The sequence below is a fragment of the Rhinopithecus roxellana genome, chromosome 15 (assembly GCF_007565055.1).
Source record: "Rhinopithecus roxellana isolate Shanxi Qingling chromosome 15, ASM756505v1, whole genome shotgun sequence".
Classification (NCBI taxonomy): Eukaryota; Metazoa; Chordata; class Mammalia; order Primates; family Cercopithecidae; genus Rhinopithecus; species Rhinopithecus roxellana.
In genome coordinates this window covers 80,441,866-80,448,341 of record NC_044563.1, presented here as the reverse complement: position 1 = coordinate 80,448,341, position 6,476 = coordinate 80,441,866, and the positions used below count along the sequence as shown (strand labels likewise).

The 6,476-nt window shown below is 50.3% G+C and overlaps 1 pseudogene; it reads right to left on the bottom strand.

Moving 5' to 3' along the window:
- Nucleotides 1–481: 481 nt before the first annotated feature.
- Nucleotides 482–1,838, bottom strand: LOC104657242 (annotated as a pseudogene).
- Between the last annotated feature and the right edge of the window lie 4,638 nt (nt 1,839–6,476).

The window sequence follows — 6,476 nt, the reverse complement described above, 5'->3', positions numbered from 1 at the left end:
GTGGCCGGAGCTGAGCTCACTGCAAGCTCCGCCTCCTGGGTTTATGCCATTCTCCTGCCTCAGTCTCCTGAGTAGCTGGGACTACAGGTGCCCACCACCTCACCTGGCTAGTTTTTTTGTATTTTTTAGTAGAGATGGGGTTTCACCGTGTTAGCCAGGATGGTCTCGATCTCCTGGCCTCATGATCCGCCCGCCTCGGCCTCCCAAAGTGCTGGAATTACAGGCTTCAACCACCGCGCCCGGTGGCTCTTAAATGTCTGGGCCAAATCCCAGCTGCAGCCAGTACTGCCTCTGTGGAGTCAGTGAGTCTTCCCCAGGATCTTGTCTACTTTACCACCCGCCCTGCGCCACAGGTTTGCTGAAGGCACTGATTTAGGCTGAGAGCTCATTATGAGGGACAAGCTAGGTGTTATGTGTTGGATGAGGGTAAAGTTACTAAGCTGTGCGTTGTGTGGGGGAGGTTGGCAACAAGAGCTGACATTCATTGTGCCTGTGGCAGTGTGCCTGCTATAACCCCCACAGCCGCCCTATGAGATAGATGCCACCATTCCTTCAATTTTACAGATGAGAAAACTGAGGCAGAAAGTAAAGAAACTGGCACAAGGTCACACAGTCAGAAGATGGCAGAGCCAGGATTTGAACCCAGGCCATCTGACTCCATAGCCTATGCTCACCACCATTGCCCCCGACAGCCTGCATAAAGGATAGGGCAGTTGGGTTCGACAGAAAGTAGGGTAATGGGGTCCCGGAGGGACAGTTGGGGCAGGGAAGGGGGCTCCAGGTTCCGATGAGCAGTTGGGGCAGGCTGTGAGGAAAACCAGTGTGTTGGGGGCTCCTTGTGAGAGGCAGAGAGACTCGGTCAGAGGGTTAGAGGTTGTGCCCTCTCCCCGAGAACACAGCACTACCTGCGGGCAAGGTACCCCGGTGTGCCAAGAATGGGTTACAAGTGCGTGGTCAAGACAGAAATCTCCCCTCCCTCGCCCGACCCTCCAGAGGGTCCAGGGGCTCCCGGGGCATCTGTGGCCCCCATCCCTCAGCCCCGCTTCTGGCTGAGAGCAGCCATCGCCTTACTTCACTGTGCCATGGGACAGCGTTGCTTCCTGCGAGCCGCGCTGTGAGAAAGCCAGGGAGCTCTGCCTGGGGGCAGCCCCGACTGCAGGTCGCCCAGTGCCCGCGTCCTCCCAGGCACAGGAGCTCGGCACTGCGGGCGCTACCTCCACAGCGGTGGCCGCCTCTGCCGCTCCCGGTGCCAGGCACAGGCAGCCCCTTTCCGCCTAGTGCTGCTCTGCTATTGGCAGTGGGGTTAGGCCTGACCGTCAGGGTGGGTTCTTCGTTCACCAAGCTCAGGGAATCCCCCGAGAAGCTCATTCGATCCATTCGGCACCCTGGCCCCTGCTGCCTTCCACAGGCTGCACGATCCTGGGCAGGGGACCCCCGCGGATTCCAGATCCCTCGCGAGGATGCTGGAAATAGTAATGCCCACCGCAGAGGGCACCTGCGAGCATTAAATGGGCTGGTCTGCGCATCCCGCAAGCCTTTGCGGAATGCCTGCTCTGTGCCAGGCAGTGCTTGGTGTGGGGATGGGAAATGAACTAATAAACACAGTGCCCACGCTCAAAGAGGGGAAGTGGCCAAGGCCAGGGCCGGGGAAACGCACCCAGAGACAGAAACCGGGATATGCAATCAACAGAGCTCGGCACAAAGCCCAGCACCGAGCACGCCCCCCCGCACACACTCCCTGGACCTCCCTTTAGAGCCAGAACGGCCTGGCCGGAAGGGGAATTTCACCACGGCCCTCTGCCGCCCGCAGGGAGCCGGAGGGCAGACGTAAAGCCCATGCTGGCGTTGGCCATGAAACAGGCCTTTATGGGGAGCGGAAGCAGTCATCAAAGCCGAGCGAGCCGGGGCAGGCCAGGGAACGCTGAGAGCCCGGGCGCCGCGCTCTTCCCACCGCCTCCAGGGCCCGGCCGTCGCGCCTCCCGGCCTGGCCACACGGGGGGCGCGCTCCGGCTCCGCGCCTCGACCGCGCCGGGTCCACGCGCCTCTGGGGTAGCTCCCCATGTCCCACTCCGCGCCGCGACCGCGTACCTTCTGCGTCCCTCTCCCTGTCCCCTCCTCGCCCGCTCAGCGCCCCGACTGCGCCCCCTCGGCGCCCCCTTTGCCAGGCTTTCGCTAGCACCCTGCCTGCATTCGCGGCGGAGAGAAGGACGACATAGCTTGTGCAGCGCTTCAGCTTGAGCGGGCTCCCTTGATGCGCTTCTTAGGCTAGGAGCGTGTGCGGATGCCGCTTGGCTGAGTCGCGGGGAACGACCGTCGCTTACGCAGGAGGCGCCCTCTACACGCTGGGCTCTGACGGTGCCGCGGCAGGGCCAGACTTTGCAGGGCTTTGGAGCGTCTCTCTCCAGGCCTGAGTCTCTCTCCTGAAGGGACTTAGGTTGGGCACGGTGTGAAGGAGGGAGGTGGTGGCGAGAGGGAATTTATGTTTGGAAAGATCCCTCTAGCTGCTGGGTGGCGGGTGACTTGGAGTGAGCTGGAGTTGCCCTACGGAGAGCAGTCAGGAGACTCCTGAGAAGTCCAGGAGGCGATGGTGAAACATGGTCGCACAAGTGCGAACTCCAATGCGTTGCACATGTATGTGGGATTCCGGCGTCGGTCCAGCCCCTCCCTACTCCCTGAAGCGGCCCCCGGCCATCACTTGTTGGATTGCAGACCCTCTCCCTTCGCAGAGATCCCTTCCCCACCCCAGGGTGTTCCCGGCCTGAGGCTCCCACCAGATGTGCCACATCATGGGTAAGCTGTGACCATCACCAGTACCACTATGTCCACAGCCAATGTAGAGACGTCCAGTCGGGTGCCTGCCTGGACCCCACATCAGGCCCTCAAAAGGGAGTAGCCCCCGAAAGTGTGTATGTGGGGGCTGGGGTCGCCACAATCCGTAGTTCGTTCATTGATTTCACACCCCGAAGCTTGCTTCTGTCTGTAGAATCAGAGACAGTCTGTCTTCGGGGAACTGATTCATGATAAACAAACTTCCAGGAGACTGAAAAAGAAAGCATAACGTCAATGTAGTATGTAAGGTTCTCACAGAGCTGTTGTGAGACAACCTCACAAATATTTGGCAGACACACACACGTGCTAGAACGGTGCCTGTGCCAAGCATGTTAGCTGTGACTGTGATGAATGGAAAGAGTGTCCAGTGTGCGGGTCTGCCAAATATGGTGCTTCTCTGGGATGCTGACTAGGTCTCCAGCCACCTCAGTGGGCTTGGATTCAGAACAAATGATGGTTCATCCATCCTTGTGAAGTGTCACCGGAAGTCATCAGGGAGGCTCCCTGAAGTTCCCTGTCCTCCAACAGAACATGCCTCCCTGGTGCCTAAAGTGTCCCTGTTCACCAGATATGCGGTAGGGCTCCCCCAGGAACTGCGGGATCGCATGGAAACATTCCCTCTCTTTTTCTGGCTTTCTCCCCGAAATCACTTTTTGATGACCACAGTCGTTCTCCAAACAGGGCTCAAACGCTCGGGCTTCTTATTTCCAGTTATGATCACAGACCAGTCCTGCCTCTCTGTGTACACCCTCGTCGCTGTGACTAAACTTGGACGTTTCCACATCTTTTCAGCTTCAAATTTACGGATAGTCTCTTGGGCCACCTCTATACCCTTCCTGTGTGGGTTTGACCACCCAGTTTAACTCTCGGAGAATTACCCCGGAGGCTTCCCTCTGCCCCGGTTGCTGGCAATAACTGCTGTGCCTATGTGGCCAGGTTCACCATCCGCCATCCTCACCAGGCACTGATAACAACTGGGAGGACTCATATTTGTGAACTTTAGTTTACAAAGCATATATACTCTTCTGTTTGATCTTCAGAACAATATCATACTACTGTGAATTATCATTCAACTACACACATAAGAAACTGATGTTTAGAGTGATAATTAGAATTGTATCAGGTCTCCTAATGATTATGCAGCAGATTCAGGAAAAAAACTCAACACTCATGGCCCAAGATCCTGTTTACAGTACCTCCCTCTGCCTTCCCAGTACAATTGGTAATCAACTGCCTGCTACGGCCAGGGTGCTACTGGTGGCATCACTATCCCTACCATGGGTCTTACCCAGCATCTGTGTGGCCAACAGCCACCATCATGCCCCATCAGTTGTACTGGCAACTGAAGAAAACGGCAAGTGCAGTTTGTGAATGGACAGTTAGTAAAGTGTTCACACTTCACACAAGATCAAGGGTAAATCTGTTTGAGGGGTGAGAAGAGAGAGGAAGATGGAGGCATTTCAAGATAGAAAAAATCAGAGGATCACCTGCCTCCATCAATCAACAATAGCAAGACTTGGATACTAAAGTTGATTATTAGCCACAAGACTTTAGGTCAGTCACGCTGGTTCTCTGGGCCTCAGTTTCCTACTGTGTAAAAGGGACAATAAAGTTCTGGCTTTCAGTAATGGAAGAATAGATTTGTTGTACTAACCCTTCCTCCTTCCTTCTCCTCTCCCTAAGCAGCCACCACCAGCAGATAACAATTATAAAATCTAGACAAAATATTTTAAAAAACCCATTTGTTTGAAGACATTGGAGAATGATTAAATGCAGGCAGAAACTGAAGGGATGTCCGCCCATGAAAAAATGAACTGCAAAGAATGAGACTTAGGAGTTTGCAGCCTTTTTCTGAGGGCATACCACATGGGCGGGTTCAGTGGCAGAAGCTGCAGACTTACTAGTTTGAGGTATCAGGCAGAGCAATCAAAAAATTGGGAATGCTGAAAGGGAGGGAACTGCAGAGGGTGTGAACCCTGAAATCTAATGTAAAATCTGCTCAAATCCTTGGTTGATTGCTAAGCTATTAAACTAAACTGTCAAGCATGAGGGAGACCCCAGGCAGCTTGGCAAAAAAGCAGCAGCTAGAAGCTGAAGGAACTGAGCAGAGGTTTCAAATGTTGCTTACCACAGGAGAGGCAGAGTTTGGAGTCTGAGTCTAGAAAAGTTAACTAACAGCAGCATTAGAAATTACTCTTCTAGCTAAAAGCAGAACTATCATTTGACCCAGCAATTCCATTACTGAGTATATACCCAGGGGAATATAAATCATTCTACCGTAAAGACACATGCACACGAATGTTAATTGCAGTACTATTCACAAGAGCACAGACATGGAATCAACCTAAATGCCCATCAATGACAGATTGGACAAATAAAATGTGGTACATATACACCATGGAATACTATGCAGTCATAAAAAATAACAAGATCATGTCTTTTGTGGGAACATGGATGGAGTGGAAGGCTATTTTCCTTCGCAAACTAATGCAGGAACAGGAAACCAAATACTGTATGTTCTGACTTCTAAGTGGGAACTAAATGATGAGAATTTATTAACACAAAGAAGGAAAGAACAGACTCTGAGTTCTACCTGGGAGGAAGGGTGGGAAGAGGAAAAGGATCAGAAAAGATAACTAACTATTGGGCACTGGGCTTAATACCTGGGTTATGAAATAATATGTGCAACAAACCCCCATGACACGTGTTTACCTATGTAACAAATCTTCACATGTACCTAAAATAAAAGTTAAAAAAAGAAAAAATTACCTTCAAAGAAATATGACAGAATCTGGAGTCTCTAGTACATATCATTCATAATGTCCAGTATCTAATCAGAACTCACAGACAAGCAAAGAAACAGAACATGGCCCATATTCAACTAAAAAGCATTCAATTGACCCCAACCCTGAGATGATCCAGCTGTTGCAATTAGCAAAGATTTTAAAGCAGCTCTTATAAATATTTGAGAATGTAAAAAAAAAAAAAAAAGGATTATTAATGAACAGATGGTGAATATCAGCAGAAAAATAAATCCTATAATAAAAGAACCAAATGGAAATTCTAGAGTCAAAAATGACCGCACAAAAAAATAAAAAATTTACTTGATGGGTTTAACATCAGATTGGAGGTGGCAGGAAAAAGAGTTAGTGAACTTGTAGATAAACCAATAAAAATAATCCTATCTCAAGGACAAACAAAAAAATTTTAAAGAAAAATGAAGAGCACTTCAAAGGTCTGTGGGATATCAAGCAGTCTAAGATGAATGTCACTGGAGTTAAAGAAGGAAAGGAGGAGAAAGAGAAGGAGTAAGACGAATGTTTAAAGAAATAATGACCCAAACTTCATAAATTAGGTGAAGGACATTAATTTAGCAATTAAAGAAACTCAGTGAACCCCAGGCAAGGTAAATACATAGAAAACCATACCTAGGCACCTGATGTTCAAGCTGCTGACATCCAAAGATAAAGATAATACATTGAAAGCATCCAGAGAAGAACGATGTTACAGATCATGACCAGCTTCTCAACACAGTGGAGCAGCATCTTTAAAATGCTGAAAGGAAAAAGCAAAACAAAACCCTGCCAAGCCAGAATTCTATATTCAGCAAAATGTTTTTAAACATGAAGACAAAGTAAATACATTTT